This window comes from Eumetopias jubatus, unplaced genomic scaffold (assembly GCF_037043125.1).
Source record: "Eumetopias jubatus isolate StellerSeaLion01/CBP00866 unplaced genomic scaffold, mEumJub1_p1.0 scaffold_2, whole genome shotgun sequence".
Lineage (NCBI taxonomy): Eukaryota > Metazoa > Chordata > Mammalia > Carnivora > Otariidae > Eumetopias > Eumetopias jubatus.
The window spans coordinates 154357239-154365122 of NW_028274808.1; the positions used below are offsets into that span (position 1 = coordinate 154357239).

Sequence of the window (7884 nt, forward strand, 5' to 3'; positions counted from 1 at the left end):
GTGGGAGTAGATAGAGAATTAGAAGATAAAGGGGCAATAGTGTTAATGACAGAGAAGTACCTGATGTATTTTTCAGAGGATGCTCCAGAATTGCTAGGATATATTTGGAAATAATAGATCTCTTTTAAAGAGTTGAAGCTGTTTACATTTTAATATATGGATTTTTGTTTTGTGGCCAGGGGCAAATGATGGTGAGTTGGGGAATGGTTACAGCCAGCATCTACCTGTTATTGTTCACTTAACATGTAGACTATTGTAAGAAAGTAAGTTAATGAACTGTGTTAATCTTACTTGGGTCTATCAAAAAAGTCTACAATGTTCTATTAGAAAAATAGTCTTTTATGTCTAGTTTTTATTCTATTGGGATATTTAAGAAAAACAAATGGTGGTTTTCACAGATTTAAATCTAAATAGGACAAAACTGATTTTTTTGACTGGTACTATAGCAATATTTTAAAAAAATCATAAGGAAACAAATTTTTCACATATAATTTTCACCTCAATAATCAATTAATTGCCAGGATATCATGAAGATATTTTTTTTTTAAAGATTTTATTTATTTGACAGAGAGAGACACAGCGAGAGGGGGAACACAGGCAGGGGGAGTCAGAGAGGGAGAGGCAGGCTTCCCGCCGAGCAGGGAGCCCGATGCGCGGCTCGATCCCAGGACCCTGGGATCATGACCTGAGCCGAAGGCAGACGCTTAGCGACTGAGCCACCCAGGCGCCCCTCATGAAGATATTCTTAAAACATTATGGACTTAATACTTTCACCTGACATATACCCTTTCTTAGGAAACTATTTTGGGATATATAGCCCAGAAAAACTAAGAAACAAATGTATTTGTAGAACTCAGGCACAGACCACCAGCATGCCAGCAGGTACCCTGTAGCACTGGTCAATAATTAGTTCTGGATCTAATTAGCAAGAGCAGTATAACGAATGCAAGGGAGCTGAAGGAGAGCAGTGTCAGCTGGCCTAGGTTGTAAGCATTGCAGATTGGAATAGCGGCAGTGAGAGATCTGAGAGGCGGCTTTCTGGGGAGGGGATGAGTATGAAAGGCAAAGGGGGACTTATAGATGATGTCACTGAGATTCAGGATAGAAGTGTTCACTTAAGGCCATCAATTCTGTAGCTAGGTTACATTCAATATCTCTGCACTTCAATTTCTTCACATGTGCAATTGGGATAATAGGGTTATTGTAAAATAATTAAATGGATCCTTTTAAACAAAGCAGTAAGAACAATGCATGATGCAGGGAAAACCGATAGCAGGAGCTAAAGGAAAGATGAGGCTATGGTAAGAAAAACGAAGCATTTAGAAAGAAGGACCAATTTCCTAAACTGTGGAATCACATAAAAAGAATAACACAAGTTTTCATTTGACCTTGATCCTAGGTACAATGTCACTTCAGAGGGCCAGAGTTATAGTTTTCTAATGGATAAAGAAATACTATCATTCTAACTCAAAACCTGACCTGATAGTGAATAAGATTCGTAAAATCCTAAAGACATAGATTTCTAGGAACTAAATTTTAGAGCAACCTCAGGAAAAAGTAAGTTATTGGAGAACAGAAGGTAAATGATTGTCACTATGGCAATGTAAAAGTGAAAGTAGATGTATAGCTGAGAGAATGTGAGTGGTAAAAAGGGAGAAAAAAGTAGTATTGCTTACTAATATTCTTATCTGACCAAGTATTAAGCAGAAAGAACTTTTCGTATTATGGAGATGGAGATCCAAGTATACCACTTTCAATTATAACCAATAACAAAATTATACATATATGTATATATAAATTCTCATTTAATATAGCAAAATCCTCATCATTCATATGAAGCAATATGTAGATTCTGCCTAGATTTCTGGTATATCACAGAATAATGGTAATAACCTAAATTAAAATCTCCCCCACCAAAAAAATCATAACTCGGATCTTTAGCATAACTACAAGATGGAGAACTCTGTGAACTTCAAACTACCTGTCCACATGAAAAATAAACACCCCAATTCACCAGAAAAAGCTCCAGATCCCACACCTAGGTGTGGTGAATCACAGGTACATTCATTCAGAAAAACAAATCCCATCCTCAATGGTAAATACTGAGAACAAATCTGATGTCACATAGATTGATTCTGTCCTTAGGAAATCAGAAGGAAGAGGGTTAAATGTTGTGGGGCCCAAGGGAACAGTACTGTATGGCACCAATTCTATGGAATAGGGGATAACTTGGAAGGAGGAAGCATCTTTTGGAGATTTGGTTGTAAGGATAAAGAAGAAAACAGGAAAAGAAATTATCCTGCTGAAACACAGAAGACTACATATTTATAAGTCACACCCTTTATTAATTTCCCACTGTATTGGTACTGTAACAAATTATCATAACTTGGTGGCTTAAAATAACACAAGTCTTTTTTCTTATAGTTCTTGAGACTAGAAGTCTGAAAACATTTTCACTACGCTAAAGTCAAGGGGTTAGCCAAAAGTATTATAAGACTTTTTTTTTTTTTCTGGAGGCTTTACGGGAGAATCTGTCTCTTGCCATTTTAAGCTTCTAGTAGCTGCCAGTGGCCTTAGCTTGCAAACCCTTTCCTCATTTTCAAAGTGCATCACTAAAAAAATCTCCTTCCATCATCATATTTCTTTCTATCTCTGATTCCTCCTGTGTCACTCTTACAAGAACCATTGTGATTACATTGGATCAACTCATAACCCAAGATAATCTTCCCACCTCAAAGGGCCTTAATCACAAAACCCTTTTCCATATAAGGTAATATAGGTTCTGGGGTGATTATGACGTGGACATATTTGGGTACTGTTGTTGAACTTATCCTCCTCCACCCCCAAGTGAAAGAACACTGTAAATAAACTGCAATTTACTACAGCAATGGAAGAAGGCAGTCTTGAACTAGAAAACTTTATTAGACTTCCATACTTGCTCCTGAGTGCACACACCTGTTATAGCTCCTCCAAAGGGAAATGGAATTAGGAAATGAACAGAAGGTAGAAAACATTCATACGATGCTCCAGAGAGAAGAAAACTAGAAAACTAGAATAAAAATTTTTCAAATTATGAAAATCTCCCCCCAGTCATGAACATAAGACTGAAGAAAACTACATCACAGCATTCTAACCTGAATAAAATATATTTCAACAAGAATTTTCAAATATAAATGTCTTGAATCAGAAGTTCAAAAACAGAACATAAATGTATAAGAAAACCCAGAATAATATAAAACAAGAATTAATCAAACTCAGGAAAAATGTTGAAGAAACATACAACCACCAAAGAGACAATATGCTCACTTAAATTTAATGAAGGACATTGAAGAGGTGCTTGAAAATCCATGGGAATATGAGGATGAAATAGAGAAGAGTACAAATGTCAGGAAAAAAGACATTCATACATAGTATAGGGCTAAGAAAATCTATAATACATATAATTAGAGTGCCTGGAAGAAAAACAAAAGAAAGCAAAAGAATGTAAAATAAATAATACAGTAATACCAATCTACACATCAAAAGGAATTAAAAAGAAAGCTAAGGAATTAGACCAGGTAATACTTACATATGCATACATAAATTAACACAATAAAATGTCAGAGTTGGGACAAAATATATAAATCATACAAATAAATGTAAATGAATTTCACTTACTTATTAAAAAGATTTGCAAGTTGGCACACAAAATTCAGCTTTGTGTTGTATACAACACAGAGACCTACCTATGATTAAAGGACTCATGAAGCCTAAAAATAAAAGGGCAAATGTGTGCTGGAAAAATATTTAAACATCAAGAAATTAGAGGTTGCATTCTAGATATCAAACTCAGAAATTCAGGATAAAAAAGAAATATGTCAAATAAGACAACTTGAGATTCTGAAAGCCCCAATTCACAATAACATATGAGAATTCTGAATATCTATACTCAAGGTAGTAATAATCATAAACAGAAACAGGAAATTCAAGAAGAAATAGGAGATTCAAGAAGAAATAAACAGAAATACACTAATAGGGACTTAACTCACAGTTAAATACAGGTCACGTGAACCAAACAATATGGACATAAAGTCATCAATGGCATATCCTTAAAGTAGATTTTAAGGTGGTGTCTCAAATATTACACCCTATAAGAGAGAATATATCTTCTGCTCAAGTACACATAGAACCCTGACAAAAAATTTGCCTATATAATACATTTTGAAATAATATTAAACTCTATGCTATAGAAAAGTTACAAACACTCCCTGATAAAAATGTAAAATGAGAAATTAATAAAGTAAAAATTCAGAAAGATCTTTTTACTGAGAAATTTGAAAGCTACCTATTAAAATACTACTGAGGGGGAAATCGGAGGGGGAGACGAACCATGAGAGACTATGGATTCTGAGAAACAAACTGAGGGTTCTAGAGGGCAGGAGGTGGGGAGATGGGTTAGCCTGGTGATGGGTATTATAAAGGGCACGTACTGCATGGAGCACTGGGTGTTATACGCAAACAATGAGTCATGGAACACTACATCAAAAACTAATGATGTATGGTGATTAACATAACATAAATAAAATAAAATAAAATAAAATAAAATAAAATAAAATAAAATAAAATACTATTGTGAGATGGAGTCCCACATAGGGCTCTGTGCTGGGCACAGAGCCTGCTTAGGGTTCTCTCTTTCTCTCTCTCCCTCCATTCCTCCCCCTGCCTCTCCTTCTTTCCCTCTCTAAGAATAATAATAAAAATAAAAATAAGGGGCGCCTGGGTGGCTCAGTCGTTAAGCGTCTGCCTTCGGCTCAGGTCATGATCCCAGGGTCCTGGGATTGAGCCCCGCATCGGGCTTCCTGCTCGGCCAGGAGGCCTGCTTCTCCCTCTCCCACTCCCCCTGCTTGTGTTCCCTCTCTTGCTGTGTCTCTCTCTGTCAAATAAATAAATAAAAGCTTTAAAAAAATAAAAAATAAAAATAAAATATTTTTGGATGGGGAGTTCTGGTCCAAGATGGAGATGTAGGAAGACCCTCAACTTATCTCCCCCGTGGACATACCAAATGTACATCTACTTATAGAGCAATTCCTTCTGAAGAAGAACTGAGGGCTAAATGCATGGCTTTTGCACAACAAAAGATAGAAAGACCACACAGAGAATGGCAAGAGAGATGGAGACACGGAGACACAGTTACAAAGGGAACTTCCACTTCTGATGCTGTGAACTGCAGTGGGGAGAGATAGTACCTGGGACTATAAGCAGTTTTATCTGGTCTGGGGCACACAAAAAGAGCTGAGGTTAAAAAGGACAGCTAGAATATAAAGGAACCAGCCCTAGAACTTTGCCAAACAGCTGGGAACTGCTAGAACTCTTTCCAGGTCTGATGGGCTAGTGAGTGCAATGGTTTATGTTTGCCTGCACCTTGATAGCATGGACAGGAGCAAGGTCTGGGCACCCTAGCTGGACTACTGCCTTAGTGAGCCCTGGCTCCTGACCTATACCAGCCCCAGCCATCCTACCAAGGCAGCCCCAAAGCAGCATACACCAGGACACCCCTGGTCAGTGCTCACTATAGCACCAGTTGTCTTGCCAAGGTGACACAGGCACAAAGCACCCTATAACATACAGGCCCATACTACTTTGGTTCTAGCTGCTCTGCCAGGGTGCCTCCTGCACAGAGTGCCCTGAGACCCACCTCCCGCCCTCCAGCCCACACTCACACTCATCTTGGTTCCAGCCACCCCATCAAGGCAACCCTTCTGCAAAGCACCCTATGACCCCCTGGCTGATACCCACTTCAGCCCCAGTCACATCATCAGTGGGTCTTGTACGTGAAGCAACCCAAGAAACCCTGCCTTGCATCTACTTCTACTTCAGCTTCAGCTATCTGGCCAGGTTGACCTCTGCACAAAGAGTCCCAGGACACCCTGGCTTGCAACCACTTTGGCTTCAGGTGTCTGGTGAGGGTGCCCTTTGCAGAGTCTTAGGACTGTCCTAGCCCATGCCCACTTCAGTTCCAGCCCTAACACAGAGCGCCCCAGGACCACCAGCCCACAATAGCCACAGTGCCAGCCAGCCAGCCAAAGTCACGAGGTGCACACAGTCTACACAGGAGATGACAATATACAAGATCATTTCATCAAATTTATGAGAAGTAAAAATTAAAGGAAAAAATTTCATGAGTAAAAGCAAATATACAGTAAAGGCAGTAGAAGAATCACTTATAAAGCTATTATGAAGGTTAAAAGATAAAAATAGTAAAATCAAATTTATCTATAAGTTAAGGGAACTCACAAAATCAAAATATGTAAAATATGACAACATATGCATAAACTTTGGAGGGGGTAGTGAAAATGAAGTTCTTTTAGAATGTGTTTGAGCTTAAGTAACAATCAACTTAGACTGTTATACTCTTAGGATATCATGTATGAACTTCACGCTACCACAAACAAAAAGGCTATAAGAGATACATAAAAAATAAAGATAAAGAAAGCCAAGCATAATACTAAAGAAAGTCATCAATCACAAGGAAAGAGAGCAAGAGAAGAAAGGAACAGAGAAGTACAAAACAACCAGAAAACAATCAAAATGGCAATAACTACATACCTATCAACAATTGTTTTATTTTATTATTTTTTATTTTATTATGTTATGTTAATCACCCTCCTACACTGTTGGTAGGAATGCAAAGCTGGTGCAGCCCCTCTGGAAAACAGTATGGAGGTTCCTCAAAAAGTTGAAAATAGAGCTACCATACTACCCCGCAATTGTACTACTGGGTATTTACCCCAAAGATACAAATGTAGAGATCTGAAGGGGTATGTGCACCCCGATGTTTATAGCAGCAATGTCCACAATAGCCAAACTATGGAAAGATCCATTCATCTGTCCATCGACAGGTGAATGGATAAAGAAGATGTATATATATATATATATATATATATATATATATATATATATATATATATATGTACACAATGGAATATTAGGCAGCCATCAAAAGGAATGAAATCTCGCCATTTGCAAAGATATGGATGGAACTGGAGGGTATTATGCTGAGCGAAATAAGTCAATCAGAGAAAGACATATATCATATGATCTCACTGATATGAGGAATTCTTAATCTCAGGAAACAAACTGAGGGTTGCTGGAGTGGTGGGGGATGGGAGAAATGGGGTGGCTGGGTGATGGACATTGGGGAGGGTATATGCTATGGTGAGCCTGTGAAGTGTGTAAGATTGTTGAATCACAGACCTGTACCTCTGAAATAAATAATACATTATATGTTAAAAAAAAAAAAAGAAGATAGTAGGAAGGGAGAAATGAATAATTGTTTTAAATGTAAATGGTTTGGTCCAACAGCCTGAAGCCCCAGAGCCTAGCCCATGGCTCAGCAGTAGTGCTGAAAGCAGCTCCATTAGCAGTGCTGTGGCTGGGTGAAATGCCTATATCAACTTCATGGTGGATGGGACCTGTCAGCATTTGGCTATTATAGGCTATAAGGATTCACCCTCCATCTGGGCAGTCATCCCTGGTGGAGCTCCCATTTTTAATATCACTGTCATTATGACTGCTAAGTCACCATGACTCTAATGGACAAAGAAGGTGTCCACAGTGGAATGATCAACAAGAAATGTTATGAAATGGCTTCCCACCTGTGGTATTCCCAGTACTGACCTGGTCTGTCAATTTCCCCCACCACTCCCCACTGCTTTTACACCCTTCTCCTCCCCAAACATACACATACCCCTTTTTGATTTTGGGGGCCATTATCCCATATCCCATACCAGTTATTGCTGCCCAAACCACATGGGCTGGGGGCTGGAGCTGGATGGACAGACACTTCCCCCTACCCATAACCCTCCTGTGTGTGGTTGGAAAACATTTTTGATTTTTGGTGTTCCC

General features: G+C 38.6%; 1 pseudogene; it reads left to right on the forward strand.

Moving 5' to 3' along the window:
* Positions 1–1953: 1953 nt before the first annotated feature.
* Positions 1954–7655, forward strand: LOC114206678 (profilin-1 pseudogene; annotated as a pseudogene).
* The last annotated feature ends 229 nt before the right edge of the window (positions 7656–7884 follow it).